The 23,691-nt window shown below is 41.1% G+C and overlaps 1 protein-coding gene across 2 annotated transcripts in view; it reads right to left on the bottom strand.

Annotated features, from left to right (window-relative positions):
* The window catches only part of ngfa (nerve growth factor a (beta polypeptide)), a 31,538-nt gene extending 24,846 nt beyond the window's left edge, over window positions 1-6,692 (bottom strand). Inside the window, exon 1 of one of the 2 annotated variants that reach the window (XM_033628046.2) lies at window positions 6,488-6,692. The gene's annotated coding sequence lies outside the window, so the exon portion shown is untranslated. The remainder of the gene's footprint in view (window positions 1-6,487) is intronic. The other variant, XM_033628045.2, reaches the window with a different exon arrangement.
* Window positions 6,693-23,691: the final 16,999 nt, after the last annotated feature.

Here is a 23,691-nt window from a genome sequence, read left to right on the forward strand (position 1 = left end):
AATTTCTGTGTGTTCACATAGCCCTGCAGTCTCATGCCCTTTAATGGGGACTGGCGTGACGTTTACCTGTGCTTATTAATAACTGGCACAGGCTTTCAGTTTAGGAAGCCAAAACTATTCATCATTATAAGAACATTTGTTGGAATAACTGCGGTTTAAGAACACACCATGACTTGGACATGGACTTTTCTTTAGAGCCTGACCAACACTGGATTTTTGGGGTCAGTCAAAACTTGATTTATTGATGATTATTGATTGATTATATTGATGTTTCAGCTTATATTACAAATACATTAAATAGATATACAAAAACACACACTTTTTTTGCAGATTCTATAATGATAATAAGCTAATTTTCACAAAATAGATCAACACTTGTGACAAATATGTAATGGAGGCAGGAAATTTTGTAATTTAACAATAAACGGTACTATTAAAAATGACATCAGTCGCTGAAACAGCAAACTTCCTTTGTGATTTAATAATTTTAAATTATCCCAAGCATCTTTTTCTACATTCAAGTCTGCAAAAAAACAAAAACAAAGTCATACTTGTGCATATCAGACAACGTATGCAATGCTTCCGATATATCTATGATTGACCAATATCGGCCAGTTTATCGGCCAACTAATACATCGGTCGGGCATTACTTTTCTTACTGTAGAACCTTTCTTAAAACCACATTTAAGAAAAACTTAAGAACACACTGGTGAATGAAGCGCATTGTGATAAGTCTGCCGTAAGCTTTTGTGATCTGGTAAGACCTCAGACGTGTTTCTGTGCAAACAAATTCTTAACTAGTTTTTGTTGCCAGATGGCACTGTCCCAGATTTTTTACTAACACTAATGGTGTCAAACTAAGTCCGGTGGAATTGTGGTAACAAGAAATCTTTTGGTCTGCAACAAATGACCTGGATAAAGTGTACTACACAGAACATTAACAGTACAATTTACCATGACAACTAAACCACATAACACAATTCCAGTCATAAATGGTTTAAATCACTTTTCCAGATAGTGCTGTCTATAGTAGGCTGCAAGTTATCGTAGGAACAATTATGTTGTTTTACACTGCATTAATTATTAAACTGTGTCAGATACTGTGTCTGCAAAATGGGATTAAAAAATTGACATGATTTTCACTTTCACTGTTTTGACCCTTTTGTCAGTGCAGATCTGCTCTCTAGAGTGAAAATAACAAATGTATGATCTAAAATAACCTGAAGAGTGTAGAGATAAAAAAGAACTTGCTAGTTGTCATCCTCATCCCTTACTTTTTCATATAGATGTATACTGCTGCGCTTCAACACACAAAATCCAGTACAGTGCATAAGAGCTTTACAACAGGGGTAACAAGAGCAACAGTGTGTGCTATATACATTGTAGGATTGTGTTTAGGTGAAAGGAAAAACACTGCAAGACCATTTAGATTATTTTTTTTATGATATTTGTGTTTAAGGGTTAGTGCAGTTGGTGTTAGGCCCTCAGGTTAAATAGCCATAGTTAAACTGACAGTCCAGGTGTGCTGCTGCAGCCTCTCCCCTGCCCAGGTGTCCTATACAACTCTGCAGTCTAGACAGCTCACACCATTCCATCCTTTATGTGTTTAGGGGGTGGATCTGCTTTCTGTCATAATCTGAGTGAGTGCAGTTTCATACATTTGCATGCCTGTTGAGATTATGGCATTATATTTCATCTCAGCACTGAGAACAGCAAACAACACCATCAACTCCAAATACATCTTGAAATCTGACAGTGATGTGTTGACTATTGAGCTGTTTCAGATATTTGCAAATATGACAAACGATAATTTGTGAGAGACGGAACTGAATGTCTCTGAATTCACAAATGAATGCAGCATTTCCAGTAAAAACTCAGTAGTTACGTCTTATTTTAGTTAGATCTACTTTACTTCACACCACAAATCACAGGGTCCACTGATGCAATGCCGGCTTAACTGTACCCAATACTAACGGGTTGTTTTGACCCTGTGTTGGTGTCATTTTTATATATTGCGGTTGGGTTACTTATCCAAATTTAAATATGGTTATTTTCACCCATTGTTAGACACACCAAGCTCAAATTAAAACTGATGCATTGTTATGCCTGCCATGCACAAGAAGACTTTGCAAAGACTTTTGTAAGACTACAGTCTGACACTGTCTCACATCTAAAGACAATGTGTTTTGCAAAGATTAGGGGTCGCTGACTTCAAAAAGAAAAAAATCTAGACAGAAATCGCTGCAGCCCCCATAATGCCAGTTGCAACATGATCTCATCTATACTCATATTTTGCTGCTTAGGCAGAAGTCCTGATGTTACTTATGTGACACCGTGGCAGCCTTTGGCATTGTATCTTGACATAGAAGGAGGTGGTGGTAAGAAGGGTCAGTGGTTAGGTTCAGGCAACAAAACTACTTGGTTATTGTAAATGTCACCAAAAAGCACACTGTGATTTCAGTGGCACAAACACGGCTGGAAATGTGGTGGTGTGTCCCTACATAACACCATGCTTTGGATGGCACAAATGTCACTGCCAATGTTGTTATTGCTTGATCTTGAACAACTGTCTCCTAGGTCAAAGTCTGGTTTTGTTGGACCCATCCACCTCCACCCAATCTGAGCAGACTTTCACGCTCTTTAAATTGCTCAGAGTGTCTAATATTGATACATATGGGTTTACATTGGAGTTGGTGGAAAGCCTGCTGCGTCTTACACACTTGACTGCCGAACCAGTGTGTTTTGACGCTTTTGACGAAACCAGGCTAACTGGTGAGCAATTTTTTTTTCCCTAGGATGGCGAAGGCATATCTCGCCCTACTCTGCTTTATTCTGTCTCTGATTGGCTTACCCTAATACTCTTATCCCAACACTAACCAATCTCACTCCTCATGCCTAAACCTAATGAACCCAACCAATGAAGGCAACCAGTACCAACCAATCAGAGGGAGAGTAGGGTAGGTCACTCCCTCCTGAGGAAAAAAAAATTGGTGCTTGCCTCTGTGCCTACTGTCTACCTGGTTTTCTGCTTCCTGTTCGCTGCTGGTGAGAGTGCACCTTTTAGTTGTTGACAATGTTAATGTCATTGAATGTCACTACTTGAGCCAAGACTAAAAAATTAAAATAATATTAAATATGTTTGATTTTATTGGAACTTCAAGACAAAATAGACTTATTTGAGACAGCTCAGACTGAGTTTTATGACCATCTTACACCAAATGATCAAGATCATGGCAGCGTGCATCAACTCTCATGATTTTATATGGACACTGGAATTTGTCTGCGACTATGGCAAATGTTGTACAAGACAATGTGCATCTGACATTCACGACCACAAAGGATATATGTTATTAAAAATTATTGAGAAATGGTGACCTGTAAGATTTTAACAACCATTACATATTCTAGTTTGGGTAAATAACCCCACTGTAACATAAACATCATCTTTGGCGGTTTTCTCCAAATGGCTGCCAGCCATATTTAACCCAGTGTCGTATTGGAGCTGAAAACTAATGCACAATTCAAGTAGTTCAATATTTGTTCCATTGTAAGTAGACTTTGTGTACCTAATTTTACAGTGTTTCCCCCTTATATCTCTCTCTCTCTCTCACTCATACGCTCATACATACATACACATATGTGCACACACGCGCATACATGGACACACGGGTGCTAACGTAGGGAAAGCTGTAATTCAGCTTCAAAGGGAAACCTGAGAGGGGTCATGAATAATCACAGACATCTTTGTCTGCAGGGGAAAACAGCACTGTCCATCTGCCCTCCATACACATTTACACACACACACACACACACACACACACACACACACACACACACACACACACTAGTTTGTCTGGCTTAAGCTGTTTTTAGCATTGCCATTGGGCACTCTTCTGGGTTTGAAGAATATATTAAGAGGACCATTTCCATTTTAAACTCCAAACAAAGTTGCATATCATCCCTTTTTGCAATTAAATATCATGTAAGTTGAAATGTATTAACATTACAATGGAATAAAGGGGGGAAATGCCAATCAAGCTATATCACAAATACCCTTTTAGTCTGCAAGTTTCTGGATCATTCTGCATGTTTGACAGACAAGTGAGCCAAGACACATTGTAAACAGACAGACTCAAATGTAGATTACAAGCCAAGGGACAGGAAGTTGGCTAAATGTTGTTGTTTTTTTTTGTTGAAAAGCTGACTACCTATCTATCCTGCAAGATGATGTCAGAACGTGCACTTCCCCTTGGTCGCTGATAAGTTTGAGACAAGTCATATGAGACACTACTGTGTTGACTCACTGTATACTTGGTGTGGTTTACTATTCATTTTTCTGTCTGTGTTTCCGGCTGTTTTCTCATTGTCAGTCAGTGTCACTGTCGCCACGATGAGAGAAACTTTGATTGGCTTTATGCAAGACTATTCTACGTCAGCACAGATTGCTTAATTGTAAGTGCAAAGCCAGTGGGTGCCTTCACGAGACCAACTAATATACAATGTAATTTTCTCCCTTTTATTCTTTTTGTTCCAATACTATTACGAGTATTACATAACACCTGGATAAAATCCTGGAAATGAATTATCCTTTGCTGCTCTAAAACAGGAGCTTACACAGGAAGTTGTGCAACCACTGACAACTATTGTTTTAGAGCCACAATGAAGAATTGATTTCTGACGAATGGTGTAATGTTAGCCGTTTCACTGTCAGCAATTTCTATGACATTCATTGTCTGTATGTGTTTTTTCATGTTCTAAGAAGGATTTAACCTGAGCCATGCCATATGACAATGACAGCAACCATTTCACGTCTACTCAGGGTTGGTAGTAAACATTTTTTTTTTTTGGTGTTTATTATTTATTTATTTATTTATTTAGTTTGTACTTGGGTCAATACTCAAGTTTAAGTATTGGAACTGGTATCAGAAAGGAAACAACTTGCTAATTCAGGCTGATCTTTTTCTTTCCTCAAAAGAGGCCACATGACAGAATTTATAAAGCTGTTTTAGGAATCCACAAAGATACAAGCATTTTAATTTCTGTTAAATTTCAAAAGATGTATAAAGATGTATATGAAGATGTATAATATGCTCTGAGTTATCCAGTGTTAACTTAACCACACAGACAAAGTGCAGTATCTGCTGGGATGTCATGTAAGATATATGGCCAGACTGCTGCAGCTTTCTCTTTCCACTTCCTCTGCGGACCAACAGAGAGGTGATGAAAGCACAGTCGGCTCCCCTCTGGCACACACTGGCAGCAAAATTGAGGCTCGTAAACAATTTAGAACATTTATTTTTGAACAGGACAGAGCACCTTTCTCTCGGGGGAGCTTTACTCGCTGGCTTACACTGAGTTGTTTTCTTATCCCACACAGATGTACACACACACAGTGCTGTAGGAGCAGACCGTGTACAGATGTGTGTGTGTGTGTGTGTGTGTGTGTTTGTGTGTGTCTGTTACTACCATTTGGTTTTCAGGAATTTCTTTTAAAAAACATGACCCAACAACACCTTTTCACTCCTTCAGACTCAAATGAAATTGACACAACACAACAGGTCCAACATGGCTGACTAACTCAGTGCACCTATGGGACACTGTCGAAGGCTTCAGTGTGTGATGTTTGTTTGTGTGCGTAAATGTTGGTCCGCAGTGACATTCCTCTCCTGTCAAAGCCCGAAAGGAATTCCCTGGTAGGAGTGGCATGAGGCATGAGGTCTGTGTTTAGCACACACGTTTGCACACACACACACACACACACACACACACACACACACACACACACACAAATATACATATGAGTGTAAAACATTGATCAGCTGGACACCCCGTACAAGCTCCAGGCCCCACCCAGACATAAGGATAACCTCAGCAACATGCTTCATGTCGGACATTGGAGCTCATCAGAATCTACAAGTCCTTTAAGGGTTGTGTAACATGAGCGGAGAGAAAGACAGATAGAAAAAGAGGGGGAGAGAGAGAGAGAGAGACAGAAAAAAGGGAGAGAGGGAGAGGAAGAATGAAGGTAACCTGATGTCCCAGGAGTTTTCTGAACAGTGAACTGGTTCCCATTGAAATTTGGAGAACCCCCTTTTTTTCTAATCCTCACCTCTATTCTCTGTTTCTCTCTACACCGTCTCCTCTTCCAGTCCCTCTCTCCATCTGTGTATACCTGGAAAATTAGTCTGACTGAAAGTTATTGAAAGAACTGAGCCAACACAAACTTTATCACCCAACTAAACTTTTCCTGCGTGTGGTAGTCAGCTGGAATTTTCACCCCCCACCGGAGGACTTAACTGGCTGCTGCTCAGCTCAATCTCAATTCAGAGGCTCCACTTTCACTTAATGACAGGTATGAAGAAAACTTCTAAGAGAGACTCTTCTCCTCCCTCTTCTTGCACTCCATTTCTCTGCCCTATATGCACACACATGCCCACACATAAACACCACGTTTAATTAGTTTTAACAAGAACAAGGTAGGACTCACCACCCTGTTACTGCTCCTTCTCAGCTCTCCCCAGTGAGTGAAAACTTCCTGATGGACTCTGCTATATTCCACCTCACTCTCTCCAGGCCGAGGGCAGAATTATCCCAATCTCCAAATCCCGCTCTTGCTTTTAAAGCTGTGAATCCAGGTCTCGGGCCATCCGCTTCTGTCTGTCTCCCTCCCACACTCTTTGAGAAATGGATTGTTCTAAAACTTTAGTAAGAGGAGTCCCAAAGCTGCTCCCTCCCTCCTGTGTGGTTCACCGCAGGTCCTAGTGCCTACCCTCTCCACGTGCGCCGTCACAAAAAAGAAAAAAGAAAAAGCACAGCTGCTCATAATTTGCACCTGGCTGCTGTTACTCATACTCTCTTTCCACTCACTGTTTCATCCATGTTTGTCCCTTTTGCGCAAATCTATGGAAATAAACTTTCACCCGGTGATGATTCAACTACTTTTCATTTGAGACTTCCTTGACGTCACCCAAAGGAGAGGTCAGGGCTGCAGTGAAAGCTTTCCAAGATTGTCACTGTTGTTCCACACCTGAGTCATATCTAGCCTGGCATAGAAATCCTTGGATGTGGACTTGGTGGTGCAACGTGCCTCGGCCATGCGTGTGGCCAAACCACCAACGTCCTTGGTCAACCATTTCAGAAATGTGATACACTGCGATTTTCTAAGAGCTGATATCACTAATATGCAGTGTTTTGCTGTTCATACTGTACATGTGTGCATTCCAATGAAATTCACAGAATTGCAAGAATAGAGCGTTGATGGTCTATTGCAACCAGGAATTCATCCCTGCTACTTGTCAATTGCGAATGGAGAGAAAATGGGAAATGGAGCAACAAGCGCAGTCAAAGCGTGCAGCCATGATATCCCCTCACCCTGGGCAGAGCTCAGCCACACCCTGCATTCAGCAGGGCCTCCAGGCTCCAGTATCACAACAGTCCCTCTCTGACATTTCTCTCCCTCTCTTGTTTATGCATCTTTATTTTCCTGTCTCTCCGTCTTGCCTTCTCACCCTCTTTCTGCCTCTGTGCGTTTCTCTCTTTCACAGCTTCTCTCTGACCTGAACCGTATCGTTGTCAGAGCCCCTGGCGCTGAGCAGACAGACATCCCACCCTTCTGCTCCGACAGACAGAGAGGAGGGGAGGAAAAAAAAGAGAAAAATGAGAGAAAGGAAGGATTGTGTGTCAGTGTCATCCCTTTCTCCTACTCTTGGGAAAACAGAAATTCTTTGACTTCGAGTTGAGCTGCTGTTTCGGTGTTAATGAGAAAAATTTATTGGGTGCAAATGGGCCTTGGAAGAAATAACACAGGTGAAAACTTGAGAGGGGTCTCTCTGTCTGCTCAAGAATTTTGACCCCCACTGATGAGCTCTAACCCGAGTGGCTTTTCCCTAAAGCTGGCGTGGCTCTTTTTCAAGTTGTGTGTGACATTTTCTCGTGTGTGTGTGTGTGTGTGTGTGTGTGTGTGTGTGTGTGTACAAGCTTGTGTCACTGTCAAAACTCCCTCAGCCCTTGTTATCCAGGCTGCGTCTGAAAGGGGAAACCCCCCAGACAGTGAACTCTGACCCTGCCCCCCACTCTGGGTTGGTTAAGGGTGAGAAAGACCGAGGAGGGGTGAGCACTTTGGGCGAGGAGGGTGGAGAGAAGGTCAAGAGTGCACCAATATCCTCATATTTCAGGCATTTTGATGCCGGCACTGATGTGGAGGATCCGTGTGCATGAGTTTGACCTTGTTTCAGGCTCAGACCTAAATGCAGGTGATTTTAAAAACGGTATTGTTGATCGGGTTTCTTATCCCTAGGCTAAGTTTTCATTTAAGAAGGTTTAGAATGAGCGTCTGAAAGTTGCTGAACCATTTTTGTATTGTAGTTCTAACTTGTTGGATATTTATAACATATCAGTGAGATACAACTGTTAAGATGATGATTTTGCACCCTTCCCATGAACATAAAAACAAGGCTGTTTGTGGTTGTGTCAGGGTTTGGTGCTGTAAAGTGCTGTTAATCATTATTACAGTGCATGTGTGTGTGTGTGTGTGTGTGTGTGTTATAATAACTGGGATGAGTCACAATCCAGCCATAATGTGTGGTCTTCAATTTACAGCTCTATAAATTCCACTGAATGCCTGCAAAGACTTGACGTCTTGTTCGTATACTACCACACAGTGCATAATTATCGCAATGCATTCTGCACAATACCACATCATCTTCATCTTTTGCATGGTTCAGAACAGTATGTGTAGGGCACCGGTGCAGCGCACCCGTATAAAACTCCTCATCCAAATCCAAATACCCGCACTGTTTTCTAAGCACTTAACAACATGCCAGTCCTTAGCCACGCTCGATATGTATCTCAGTGATATCTCAGGGAAGGGGTTGGACAGACTTCTCCCTGGCACAAGGTGATGTACAGGCCTGCTGAAACAGACACACACACACTTGTGTTAACGCACAGCGTCACGTGTTTGTGTTTATTAAGATCCTCAGTCGTCCAGGTGATAGGACATCAAGTAGGGCTTCATGATTTGAAGACAATCCAATACTGAGGTGTTTACTCAAAAATATTGTGGTATCGATATTTTATGGTTGACTATTGATAGTTTGATACTACTATTGATAAATAATCATTAGTAATGAGGACAAAAATGGGTGGAGGCAAATAATAGAGCAGCTAGCACAGTCTGGTTTGTTTAGAAAATTACATCACTTTATTGTAGTACAGCCTTTACACTTAGCATATGACAATATCCAAAGTCTAAGATGATATCTAGTCTCATATCATGAAATTGAAATAGTAAAATTGTCCAGCCATTAGGGTAAAAAAACAACAGCAATTTTCTCACTTACCCAGTGGTATCTAGCCATGCAGATAGTTTTGGTTTTGTGTGTCAGGGTTTTAACCGTATCTGCCTACGACATTTAGGTTTAGGGTGTTTGAAAAAGTAGTTCCTATATGAAACCTGTTGACAGTGTCTTTTGTGACTTTACTTTAGCACCACAATAGCATTTAATTCAACATCTGCAAAACAGGCAGTTCAAAACTTGAGCACATAAAATGTCTGTATAATAAGATACAGCTAGAGGTAAAAGATAAATGTGTGTGTGTGGTGTGTGTGTGTGTGTTTTTCCACAGTGTCATGACTCACCAGCTATTGGTCTGACGATGATAAGCCTCTGGGGGCAACAGACAATATTTCAGGAAATCCGGTGTTGCATGCAGATATCCGGGATAAGACTTCCTCTACCATGTGTTGGCCATTACGACTAATCTCTATAAACTGATATTTCCATATGAATGCAGATAATTTGAAATGGTCGTATGTGACATTTAGACATTAATATAGTAGCAAACCATTATTGGCTGTGTATATAGTGGAGTGATGGTGTCCTGAGCAGAGAATGAAGTCATCTCTTGCCACCTCTTGTGTGTTGTCATCTGAGCTTCTTTGTGGTTTGTTGAGGTACGCTGATCCAGCCATGCATGTATGTACTGTAAGTGCATGTGTGTATGCCAGTGGCTAGCTTGTTCCACCGCTTTGCACTGCACTAATAGGTGGTCACCATTGATACTGAACAGCATTGTCATGGAAGCATAGCACCCACCCTCCAGGTTCCCCCTGGTTAACACCATTAGCTCAGTCAGCACTGTTACTCATATTTAGCACTGTTCATAGAGTTAACACCATTAGCTGCTAGCGGCCAGCTCAGCCACCTCCATGTTGAGAACAGTGTCAACAACTTAAACGCTCTGAATTTCACATCGAGCCACTTTAACAAAAGCAAATAAATTTAAATCGGAATACATGTGCAGAAATCTGTTTATAGAGATTTCTTCTCCCATCAGATGTAAATCATAGTCCTGTATAGTTCCTGACACGCATGATCACTTCCTTTTCCTTTGCCCTTAAAATGAATAATAGAAATCATTCAAAAGAAGAACGAGTCATTGGTTTCCATTTGTAAAGGATATGATCAAAGCAAAACTGTTCCCGCACAATAAATGTAGGCTAGAAGCTCCCATTGTGAAACTCCACCATTACCCTAATACATCTGACCTCTGGTGTGACTTTTTATCCCTGTTAATGGGCAGGATAAGATCATCCACGAAGCAATCTGCATGACGTTGCTTTTCTTTTTTGCATAAGCACTGGTCAGACTCTGCTCAATCATTGATGACTCATCTCTCCCCTAACATTTCCCATAACATTCATTCTTTCTTTTTCTGAATGGCGAGTGAAAACCTACGCCGCAGAATCAGTCATTGATTGAGGCTTTCTGGCCACGAGGAAGGTGGATGAATGGCTTTATTTCACCTGCACCTTTTGTTGATTGTGTGTGCCTGAGGTTGTGTGCGTGTCCGTGTGTCCTGCAACGCAACTGAATGGCTGCTCCTCCGCGCATTGTTGAGTTAGAGGGCTCGTCCTCCTACGCCCTCATCATGGCCTTGCTCTGACGCATCCCAGAAGCCTCTTCACTCATTGACTCTTCTGTCCCCTTCCTCCCACGGCCTCGCTCGGCAGAATCCCGCTATTGTCCCACCATGCGGTGTACACAGGCTAGCAAACAGCCGGACTCACAGTCATACACACTGTGCGCCATGCCCAGTATGTACAGATGGATTCAGGGCGACGGCAAAACATACCTGAACCTTCTGAGGAAGGAAAACACACTGTACATCATTACTCACATAATATCGAGACGTTTTTCACAAGCTGAATAGTTTTCCAGTTGTTCCCACAGTTTGCCCTCCAACCCTAATCTCCTCTCAGAGGAAACCGAGCACTTCATTAAACCCAAAGTCCCTGTGTGTGTTTATGCATGCCTGTGTCTGTTACTGTGGTTCTGTGTGCTGGGTAAGTAAGTGTATTAACCTTTAGCCTCTCTCACCATTGTTTTTGTGACATGCCCCAATGCTACTGCAACTCGTTCCCAGAGATTTTGGCAAAATGTTGAATCTGCCAACATCTTGTGTTCATTTTGCATCTGGGTCTGCGCCAGAGTTCAAGGATGAGAGCTTAAGTCCTAAGATCATATGACATTGTGCATCCCGCAGCTTGACTCTGATGTGGACTCCTTGGTATTGTCATATGACCGTAATTGTCACTCATTTTAAGGTTGAAAATTCATGTATTTTAAATCTGATTTTAATCCATACATTTTATCTTCTTAACTCCAATCTTTGTAGCTGTTCAGATTCCTTTAAATGCTTTTTAATCCTTTTAAAAACTGACGTCCTGTGGATAGCCACTGGAGATCGTTGTTTGCATGATCCTGTTTTAATCAATCTGAAATAAATCCATAACAGCGAGAGCCTTCTTTCTTTTTTATTAATAATAATAATACATTTTATTTAAAAAGGCGCCTTTCAAAACACCCAAGGTCACCGTACAGAGCATAAAATAACATACAGAGCCTGATACATGAATTGGCAAACACAAATTGCTGCTGTGATAAAATCAGTCAGACTGTTAAAAATTTAAATGTTAAAGTGCATAGGCTAGTTTGAACACAGGTGGGTTTTGAGGCGGGATTTGAAGGATGTTATGCTGTCGGACTGTCAAAAGTGTGGAGGTAGGGAGTTCCAGGGTCTGGGGGCAGTGCAGCCCTGGCAGAGGCGTGAGGTGGGAGTGGTCAGGAGACCAGCAGAGGGTTTTTTGGCAGCAGACAGCTAAGGCTTCTGTCTTTCATGACATCACGTTATTACGATATATTACCTTAACTTACGTGCGGTGCAAACGTGGTGACAGTGCGCCTGTGACACCATTATTTCCTTGTAATGGTCACGGGAGATCGTTTTTTTTTTCTTTATATTTCTGTAAATATCAATCTAACAAAAAACATTAAAGTTAAAACATTATTTTTTTTGCAGAAGAAAGCAAAAGCCTCTGTTTTCATTGTCATCATGTTGTATGCTTGTGATGACATCTCTATGTTATATTATGTGTGATGCAAGATTGTTAAGAAATATCATGCTCATGTTTCTACATTTAGAAATCTTTTGGATCAATATATTTTGTGTGTTTTTTATTTCCTAAAATTTGATGAAAGAACGTCTGATTTTTGTATATTTAAAATTTATGACACATTTTCAATGCTTTTATCAATTCTAATAGTTTTTTCTTGCATAACTTTTTAGCTTAGGTCATATAGACTGAATAAATGAATAGATTATTTTTTATTACTGTCATGCAAGTTATATCCAGCCCGTATGAGCTTCCAAGACACCATAAATTCAGAGTACGCCAGGACCAGAGTCCAGCAAACATAAATTCAGACAGCATTAAAAGGAAAGAAAAACGCATCACACGTAATCAGATCATCATTTTGTAAGACCAAGTACATGGATCACTCACAAAGGCGTTCATCGTATAAAAACAGATTTTAGAGATACGAAGCATTTTAAGATACTCCGAGAATTGATAATCATCATACGTAGGCACTGGCAGACCATCTCTGTGGCAGAGTTCAAAGGCTTAACTTTGAAATAATAGATAAAAGAAGACAAATATCTGTTGAAGGTTTCATATGTAACTGTTTAAAAAGGCAAATCTAAATCATTTGCTACATTATAGTCATTCTGTGACTGCAGATTCATGGTTACCAGTGTCCGAATAACCCAACTCTTTTGTGGCTGTCTGTTTCTCACACACAGAGGGCATTGTGTCCTGTAATGGAGCCCTGGCCTCAGGGTCTGTTGCTTCACAGCCCAGAATTCATCGACATGTAGGCTTAAATCTCTGTCTCAAAGCGCATTGTTGTGGTTAGATATCCCTCTAACGTGCGTACAATATATCGCCCATACAGGCTGATCTGAAACAATCGCAGACAGGAGCCAGTAATGGCTTTCATGAAGTCACAAAAATCTGGGAGCAAACACAGGATGCATGGGGCTGCATACAGTACATCTCCCATGTGGGATAAATGCAACCAAATGGAACCAGCTATGAGCAGGAAATCACTTGGCTCACATCTCCACCCACATATCAAAATCTATTTTGTGGTCAACTCTCCAGCAGCAATCATATTGTCATGCCCAAGATAGTGCAAAGATAGTGAAACTTATGCATATTTTTTTTATATAAAACTAAATCCAATTTCCATCAGTTACTCCAACAAACTCCTTTCTCGAAATAATGTTCCCCTTTTACACAAATTCCACAGACATGAGCCAAAAGGTCTCAAAAACCACCAGTTTTCTCCCAAATGTGAAACTGCTGTGACTCACATCCTACCTCGGCACATGTCAGAACATATCCTGACGTCTACACATGGTGCTACGCTCATAATTATTTCATCTCAATTTGTCAAAGAATTTTTCACTTTCATTCAAAGTCTGTGGTCAATAACGCTACACAACTTATGACTGCGAGCACAAGCAGGTACCTGTTCCTTTTGTGCTGCTGCCAACAAACGCTTGGTGTCATACAAAATAAAAACAACATGTGACAACCGTCAAAACTGTTATTCAAATGACACACTGCAGATATGTCACAACTTGTTGGTCACAGCGTGTCCTCTTGTATTATTCCACACTAATTGGTGCAGGTCAATTAGCAACCAGCTGGTGAACATAGTAGACTATTTAGCAGATGAAGAGCTAGATATATCCCTCAGGAGTTGGAGACCAGAGCAGGGCTGAAAGAAGAGTGGACTTACATATGACAGGTGGACACAAACATAACTTTAAATGAATAATAATGTTGCTCCAATTTACCTGAGGTCTAACTAGATAACTGTTTGCTAACATGTTCTCCGCACCTTCTTTAATGTCAGTGTTGTGGCTACATTCCCAGAGTGGCCAAAAAATAATTAAATTAATGCAGCCCCCCCCCTTTAGAAAACACCAAAACAATTGGAAAGGTTATGAGTTCAGCTGAGCATTTCAAAAATTTACCTCTATGTGTAAATGTGATGGCAGTTTTACATGTTGGTTTCGTATTAATAAGCACCCAAATCTCTTGTTTTTTTTTTTTTTTTACAAGGTTGGACATAACATTTTCATAACACTGTCACATTGAGTTACATGCTAACAGCTTAACTTCAAGCAAAAAACAAATCTTAAAATTATTGGCAGTAAGATCACTGTAATAAATTTCTTACACAAGTATGATTTCCAGTGCTCACAGACTGTAAAATCAGTTTGAACAACCATAAAATATGAAGCCCCTAAAGTCCTGAAAGGTTATATATTTTTTTTATCTTGTGCACACAAATTGAAAAATATCAATTTTGGGGGCTCCATAATAGTAAAACACTCCGAATAAGCCAGATCATGTTATTGGGGCGATTCCTCTCCTGTTTTTTTTCCTGCCATGAGACATGGAGAAAGAGGCTTAAAAAAGACCAAACCCTTGAGCGACCTCAGTAATAGTCCAATGGCATGGATGAAAAAATGAAAATCTAGAAAAAAAAATATTTTGAGGACTTAAGCATGTGAGCAAAAAGGAATGTGAGTCCCAACTGTCTTGTTATTTTGTGCTTGTGCATGGTTAGACTTAAAAATAGGCAGCAGCGTTCACTTTTTTTTTTTTTTTTTTAAAGATATTTTTGGGGCATTTTTAGCCTTTAATGGATAGGACAGACAAGTGTGAAAGGGGGAGAGAGAGAGGGAGTGACATGCAGCAAAGGGCCACAGGCTGGAGTCTAACCCGGGCCGCTGCGACAACAGCCTTGTACATGGGGCGCCTGCTCTACCACTTAGCCACCGACGCCCCAACAGCAGCATTCACTTTTGAATAATTGATGAAAATCTATGCGGAGATTCAACTGAGAGAGACGAGGAGGTGAGTGTACCTCGCTCTCACAGTGGTCATTAATTAAGCACTGATGCAGCCTGCAAAAAAACATTTAACAGCCCTCTTTATTTCATTAAACTTTTCAACTCACCTCAGTCTTCCACCAGTGACGCTGCTCGTCCTTGTGCACCAGGTGCTAAATATCATATGAGTGTAAATATCCTGTCGTGTCTGATAAAGCCAAAAGGCACATTTATCTAAAAGTCCCCTTTGTCTGAATGATGAAAAGCATTCCCTTCAACAGCTTGATGAAAACTGCAATGTTACTTATTCAGTGCTTCACTGTCCATGAAGTACTTGGCTTTGCTCTCAGCGTTTATCTTGCTTGTGTTGCCTCTCACTTCAGACGCTTATTTTGTACTTCAGCATTGCTGATTACACATCATAGGCGTTGCCTTGTACATACTAATCTGGTGCCAGATGACTGTACAGGTGTAAAATTGTGATTTAATTGAGGGTCATTAATGCTTCCTGGTAACTGAGGTTGCAACAGTTAATTTATAACCGACATGAACTGAAGAATGACGACATCAACTCCCTGGATGTTAATGACTATTGCCACTACCTGACATTTGGTTAATGTTCAGTGATAACTCCAATTTCTCAAAGGAACATCCTGTCATTAATATGACATGGCAGGTCTTAAATAACAGTTAGTAGACTGTGAACCCCAGTAATAACAGTGTCATGAATAATTTCCTTCACCTCAAGTTGTAGTGATATAATAACATTGCTAAATATAATAACACTGACATTTTTCAGCATTCGATAACAACACTACATTTGACACTTCCATTTATGTTAAGATGTTAGTTATGATAGAATTATACACACACATTCAAAAGCTTAACAGACACTGTGTTGACACCATCTTATCTTTGTTTAGTTATAATATGGCCACACCTATTTTGTGATGAGGGATACAATGTAGGAGATTGTACAGAGACTTCTTGAACACATCAAAAAGTTGGCTACTAAGCATTGCTGGCAACTGGATATATTCTGGCCAGGGTCTATCACATGGAATCACACACATCACTTGAGGAGTTGCAGAGTGAAGAGGACAGAGGCCGAGACGGTTAAGGTGAATTACAGAGGGTGAGGAGGGGAGGGCAGAGGAGGAAGGAAGAAAAGGAGGCAGAGCAAGTCACGAGGGGTGAGTTAAAAGAGACACCTGGGAGAGAAACAAAGCAGCAGCTGGCTTGGCTTTACTCTCTTGAAACACCACAGAGTCTTTTAAAGGGTTAAACTAGGTCAACATGTACACTCTCGCATATACACACATCCACAGGTCCAAACACAACCTGTATAGTGAGAAGTTGTGTTTCCTTACATTAGAGTGAAATGTGTTTGATGTTTTTGTCTCCAGCATGTTGACACAGAGATGCTCCATTACCAGTGTGAAGTGTGTGTGTTTCACAAGGCTCATCTTCACAGACTGTCCTTATAAAAGGGGGTTAATGTGACATCCAGAGACTCTATTACTGCTATAATAACTGGCCATCATGATGGGATTGCACCTCAGTGTGCTTCTGTACAACAGTAATTACAGGTTATATAATTAAGGGCCTCCCTCGCAGGGCAGGAAACAGCCATATTTGGGAAAGTGGCCTACCTGTTTACACCCAACAGATATAGAGTTATTTTATGACAACCCCATGACACCATGGAGATCCCAGGGTGTTTCCAGCTCTGACTAATCAGAGCAGTTTTCCAACCAGGTAGAACCTGGTGAGAACCCTGAGGCGGATTACTGTACATAGTTGGCATGCGTAAGAGAGAAAATAAGAGTGGTATTCTTATTACAAATCATGCTCTTGAGGAAGAGCTCCATTACCACCTCCACAAACCTTCAGGCATGACCCCCCACACCTCTACCCAACAGTCAAAACACTCCCAGACTGCAAAGACACGTGTTGTGACATTCCCTCCGCAATCTTATTCAAATCACATTCAAGGTGCTCCGACTTTAAAGGAACAGTAAGCAATCAGTTAATTTTACCCTTGTTTATACTTAATGTCTGGTCTGTTGCAGAGCTTACAAAATTTTGCAGTATTTAAAGAAGCAGTATGTAGGATTTGGTGGCGTCGAGCGGATTGCATATTGCAACCAGCTGAAACTTATCCCCTTTGCCAAGTGTAAATTCCCAGTAGGGATTCCTTCAGTGTGCATTGTTCAGGAGGTTTTTACCGGGAACTGAATTATCCATAGAGGTCTCTTCCTCTCCAAATTTAACAAACGTGGTGATTAAAATGAGTAATAACACTGACTAGAGCAGTTTCAAGTGACAAATCAGTGTTTCTCCAATGCTGTTCAACTCGTCGGCGACAAGGCTTACTGCGCTGGCCAACGCAAAAACATGAATGGCCCTATCTAGAGTCAGTTGCTGTTTCTCAAATCGCGTACTTCTGTACTTACACTTAATATTTTGAGTGCACAAGTGCGTTCACACTGAGAAGTATGGAACAATGCAGTGCACTAGGAGTACCCGGATGGTGCACTCAAAATGGTCAAGAAGTTGAGTGTGGAACTATGGACACTTCTTGCCCTCAATGGTCGCCATCTTGGCTACATAGCGGAAGGGGAGGAACCACTTTTCAGACTGGAAATGGCGGCCGAGGACTGTGCGACCGTGAACGTTGCTGCATTGTACAAATATACATGTGTTTTTTGCACTAAGCACCACTGGGGCGAAATGTCCATGAACGGTGGTACCAGCTGATGACCCTGCAGCTGCCCCAAAGTGCACTGGAGGAGGTGCGGCAGGCAGAGATGCCAAGCAGGAAAACCATCACCTGTACACTACAATGAAATTCTGGGAAACCAGCGACTACTGTGAAAGTGCAGTTGGCAACCAGGAAAGTCTGGCGGACAACCAGGAAAGACCGGTGGGCAGCAGGAAAGAACGCATCAGGAGTGGGCAGTTAGCCACCACAACCCACTTGCTTCCCACGAGGGAGCACCTTTAATCTGGCTACGAAAGCAGCAACGACAACGAGAAGTTTCTCCGGAATTGCACATGCGGGTGGCAGAAGGAGACTTCGCTCAGAGGGCTGCATATTCATCAAGGCAGGATGAAGTGTGAGAGAATGCCCAAGCAGCACAACCACTCTGCTTCGGCAGGTCAGACGGAAGGGACCCAAAGCCAGGTAGCAAACCACAGTGCAGCAGGATCCATCAGTGCTGAGAGGGCAATCTCCGAAGGCGAAGAAGGGCTGGAGGCAAGCACTAAGCACCACTATACTGTTGTCGGATATAAGCCAGCAGTATGTTTATTGGGTTAATTTGGCAGTCTGTAATGATTTGGCACCACGAACGATAACGCGAATGCTAATGCTAGTTTGCTAACTAGCTAATTTGCGGTCGTCATTTCCAGTAAGTGCACAACGGCCGTGTTTGGTTTGAGACAACAATACCCTGTTGAAATTTGCGCACTACGCCAATAAGTACATAGTGCACATAGTATACTACATGTAAGTGTTCTAACGGAAGAACATGATTTGAGACACAGCAAGTGTTTGGTTTGTCCACTCTGGGCTACTGTAGAAACATGGCGGTTCAACATGGCGGACTCTGTAGACAAAGACCCGCTCTCTGTGTAGATATAAACTGCTCATTGTAAGGTAATAAAAACACACTGACTCTTATTTTCAGGTGATTATACTCTTAAGAAAACATACCTATATTTCATATCTTCCAATATATCCTCCTAAGTCCTACACACTGGACTGTTAAGCAGTATCACACAAGAGGAGGTGCTGTTATACTTTGTACTGAATATCAATACGGCAGTGAGTCGGTTGAAGGCACAAGGCCACATGCTGACCGCCAAAGACAATCACAGCTGTGCTGAAATTCTGTACAAATGTGCTCCCTCTTGTGTGATATTGCTTTAATACAACAGCTCCACAAGAGCCTTTGTTCGTTAACATAAAAAGCGACAACAGGGTTTGATTTGTTTGTCTATTTAATAATTTAATTTGCTCTCCCAACACGAACAGTACCACAACTGGAATGGGACTGGATTGTTGCCGAACAACATGTAAACACACTATCTTGCTACTTTGTATTATCCGACATTTATATGTTACTGTTTAATTTGAAGTCAGTGAAATAAGGGTCTGTTGAAAGTCGTTTATTTGTCCTGTGATTCTGATGGGTTAACGACTTGATTACACAGTACCGTTGCAACATCAGCTGATGTCATAGGAGCACTCCAGAAGGTTTGCAGTGAGGTATCCAGGCTACTTTCCTTCCATTTGTCCTCTCCCAACACCTATTCTTGATTGAACTCAATTGTTATTTGTGGAAATATGCTCATCTTTACAGTCTAAAGTTTGTTATCTTAGTTGCTGTTATACTCTATATCAGCACTCATGGAATGTCCCTTGTCCGATCAAATTACTTGGTCAGAACTAATTGTTGTTTAGGTAGCAATGTTGCTCCTAGTAACTCCTCGCACCATCCTGTTTACGCGAGATAAACAAACTCAGAGTAATTGCAGGACTGACATTAGGAGTAACTTGGAAATCTAAGCAGCAGATGTTTTCATTCCAAAACGGTCTATCTAGATAGCCCTACCAGGAACCTTGTCAACTCAGCACATGCACATTATGGTGTTTGGAAAGTGTTGGTGAATAAGACAAATGAAAGTCTTTCAATATTACACCCTAAGCACTGCAGGACATGTAGGTAAAATGCACCTGCCTTCATGTATATCATATGTGAACACTTGTATGCACATCCACCACCTAATAGCATAGATATTGGGCAGGTCTGCGAAGTGCATGTTACATCCAGTGACGTTTTTTCATGCCCAATGCAAACATCTTTTTAGAATTTTGACTTTCTATAATATCTGCACATGGCAACTGCAATACAGTTTAGGTTAGGAAAAGGTCCTTGTTCAGGCTGTCCTCATGCACGGTTTGTACATATACCTATGAAAACTAATGCACCACAATTTATATACAACCCACAAAATCGTGAGCCAAGAATTTGTGTATAACCCATGTAATCAGGACAGCTCATGTGACCAATGCGCTGACGGGAGTAAAGAAGGAAGTAGCCCATGTAAGCACCCAGGTTGGGGCTGGTAGATAGGTCACAAAACACAGCACTTTCCCACAGGAGACGAGTGTTTGGAACCATGTGAAACCAAGTCAATCAATCAGTCAATCCATTATTTGTCGCATGGAATTATACAATCTTTTTCATACATTGTTGGCTGCTGCTTTATAATTGTCCATGTTCCCGCATGGTTCTGGTAATTCATGATTTCTGTGAACTTTGAGTTACTTTTAGGGGCATTGTCACCATGTTTCTTTTCCCAGACCTAACCTACGTAACTTTAATTGCCTAAACCTGAAGATGCCTAATCGTTTTTCTTTGCCTAAGCCTAACCTATGTAACTTCACATTAAGTGTGTAATGTCATTTATGCTCCAATAATTTGTTAGATATCAAACAAACCCTTGTATGAGGATAGGTTGTTACAGCCGAGAAATTTCAATTACATGTCTGCCTGTGAAGATGAAGTCTTATGTAGCTCATTTGTCTTTGTTAAAAATGATTATAAACACATGAATGAGTCACACCGTTTCAGTGTTGGCATGTGCCATTATTGTGATGAACATGGGAACAATAGTTTATTTTGAGTCAGTTATATACATGTACACTGTGCTGTTGCTTTAAGTACACTGCGCCACACCAAATCTGTGAATAAAAATAGTCCCCAACAAATACACAAAAGTGAAACCATATATTTGTGACCTGTTTTTGAAGAATTACATCAGTAGCAATAAATTTGCTTGGGGCTGAGAGGCACAGACAGGGTGGGGCAGTTAAGATGTACTGAGAGACGGACTAACACATTTTTGGTTTTGGCTTTTTGTGATTTTGTGGACAATAACAAAAAATACAGAACATTGCCAGGCTTAATATTTTAATACAACAGTGCTGTGGAGTTTGAACTCAACAACACCCTCTTCTTGGTAAGATGCCTATATAAAAAGTGAGGAAACCACCAAACACTGTTTGATAAATCAAGTGATGGGCCTGGGAAGGAATGACATTGCACAAGAGTTTGGACACGAGGATCCAGAATGGCTTTCGTCACTCGCACAAACATATCGAAAATGAACAGTGTGTTTGATCCAAAGGTTTTATGGGCTTTTAGGCTCGTTCCTTTGTCCTGAGCTATCCTTTGGTATGCTTAGACAAAAAGAGATCAGTGTCAGACAGAGTCTGCAAGGGGGATTAGATTGGAAATGCCAGCATAACACACAACATGTAATGGAAATGAGCTCACCAGCTTGCTCTGGAGCCACCAAGGGACTGGGATGACTTGCAAGTAGGCACAAATAATTCTCATACACAACAGTGCACACTTAGACGCAATTAAGAGGGACACACAGCAGATCTACCATGCCCAAGCTTGTGTAAGTCTTCAAGACCATTTTTGTCATTTGTTTAGATCTAACCAAAGCACAGAGTTTACTGGAAAGGCCCTGGACATAGTGAATTACTGATATAAACAGTGGGATCAGTAATGGTAAGAATTCCTCTGAACTTCTTGGTTAGATGCACTTGTTGCTTTTGCTTTAGAAGCATGTACTTCAGGTAACTCTTGAATGTTTGCTAACAAACAGAGTGAATCTCCTGATACTGCATAAGTCTTCTCATGAAATTTGGAAAAAGGCTGTCTTCCTCTTCCAGTCTCCTTGAAGATTCATGCAAAAAATAAAAGGCGAGATGTTGGTCTTCTGTCGGGAAACAAAAGTTTTCCCTCTTTCTGTTATTATTAATATTATAAATATTAGTGTCTGAATTTTTTCAGTATTAAACAGAATCAGCATCGGCTTGCACAAAAAGTGCATCTGCACGATTCAAAGGATGATACCAGTGGTTCTGCATGTTGGCAAAATAACTACTATCTATTTACACTTTTACTTAGGTCGAGCCACTTCCCAAAGCATGCAGCCATAGTTTAGCTTTAATAATATTTTGTCAGAGCTCCTTCCAGCTCTGATCATGGACTGAAATTGTCCATAGAGATCTGACATAGGAATAGGAATTGTGTGTTGATGTGCTGTCATGTAGCAACAACTTTTCCTAGACCTAAAGCCAGCAAAATAATTTTAATAGACCATTTGTTACCACTAATGATTAAATTTATGATGTATTTTTACAACATTCATGCTTATTTATAATTATTTGTATTCCTTGATGAGTTTCCAAAACTCTAAAATGTAGTAACTTTAATGGTATATCAGCTAATGTTTGAAAAAGGATCACCAATAAAAGTTAAAGCCAACTCCAGCTTTGTCTGCCTGCATTTTCCCTTGTAACCTTTGTGTTTTGTTGGCTCTGTGTCCATATTCTTTTTAGTGACTTCTTGGATTCATGCTGCTTACAGTCTGGCACCTGGTCGCTACCTTTTTTATAAAGCTCTGCAGTCTGCATGCTGTGCCCATGAAAGTCTAGGGCATAGCAAAATAAGTAAATACAGGCAGAGGGCAGTGTCTCTGCAGATAAATACAGCACCAGCTCTTGTAGTGGATCATAAGTGATGATTGAGAGGGATTACCTCTGTATGAGTCCATACATTTTTTTCAAAGGAAAATTCTGCATCGTACATCTTCAACAGTAAACAGTACTGATGTGTTCCATTATGATGCATAAGCTATGCCGCGCAAGTTTCAAGTCTCTGCGAGCTGATTTTGATAGCGTACCAAAATGAACTGAAAGCAGTGCCCCCCTGGAAGTTGAAAAAGCACGTTCAAAACTTACAGCCAACTTGCATGAATTGGGAAATGGATTTTAGTGATGTAAGTTTTAAGCTCAGAGGATTTATTTGGTGATTGTGCAAAACCACTGGCATGGTCCTTTAAGCTCCCCGGTTCCTCTGTGTGTGGCGGCTTGCGGTAGACATCTGACAGACAGCAGGGCTGGTGCTGGCCTACAGGGCTTAGTTACAGCCATAAACAAAAACCCAGAACACAGAACACATCTACTGCCACACAGTAGCTACTATCTGCTACTTCAAAACGGCATCTGCTAGAGCCATTACAGCTACACAGTGAGGGATGGGAAGAATGAGAAGAGGTAAAAAGGGAACAGAAAGAAGTGTGGAGCGAAAGAGCAATAAGCAACAAGACCTTCGATGACAAGGTCTTTCATAAAGGAATAAAGGAATCTTCAAACCACAAACCACATTTGAAGAAAATGCAGTGTGTATTGGATTGGACTTAAGGCAGATGCCATTTGTTTGGAGCTGTGGAGCATCATCGGAGGAGCTCCATTGAGTTCAGGGACTTTCACAATATGTCAGGTAAAAACAAGTTACAGAACACTAAAGACTGGCCGTGACAGGAGGAAGAGCATGGAGAACATCTTGCAGC

The sequence above is a fragment of the Epinephelus lanceolatus genome, chromosome 8 (assembly GCF_041903045.1).
Source record: "Epinephelus lanceolatus isolate andai-2023 chromosome 8, ASM4190304v1, whole genome shotgun sequence".
Taxonomy (NCBI): Eukaryota; Metazoa; Chordata; class Actinopteri; order Perciformes; family Serranidae; genus Epinephelus; species Epinephelus lanceolatus.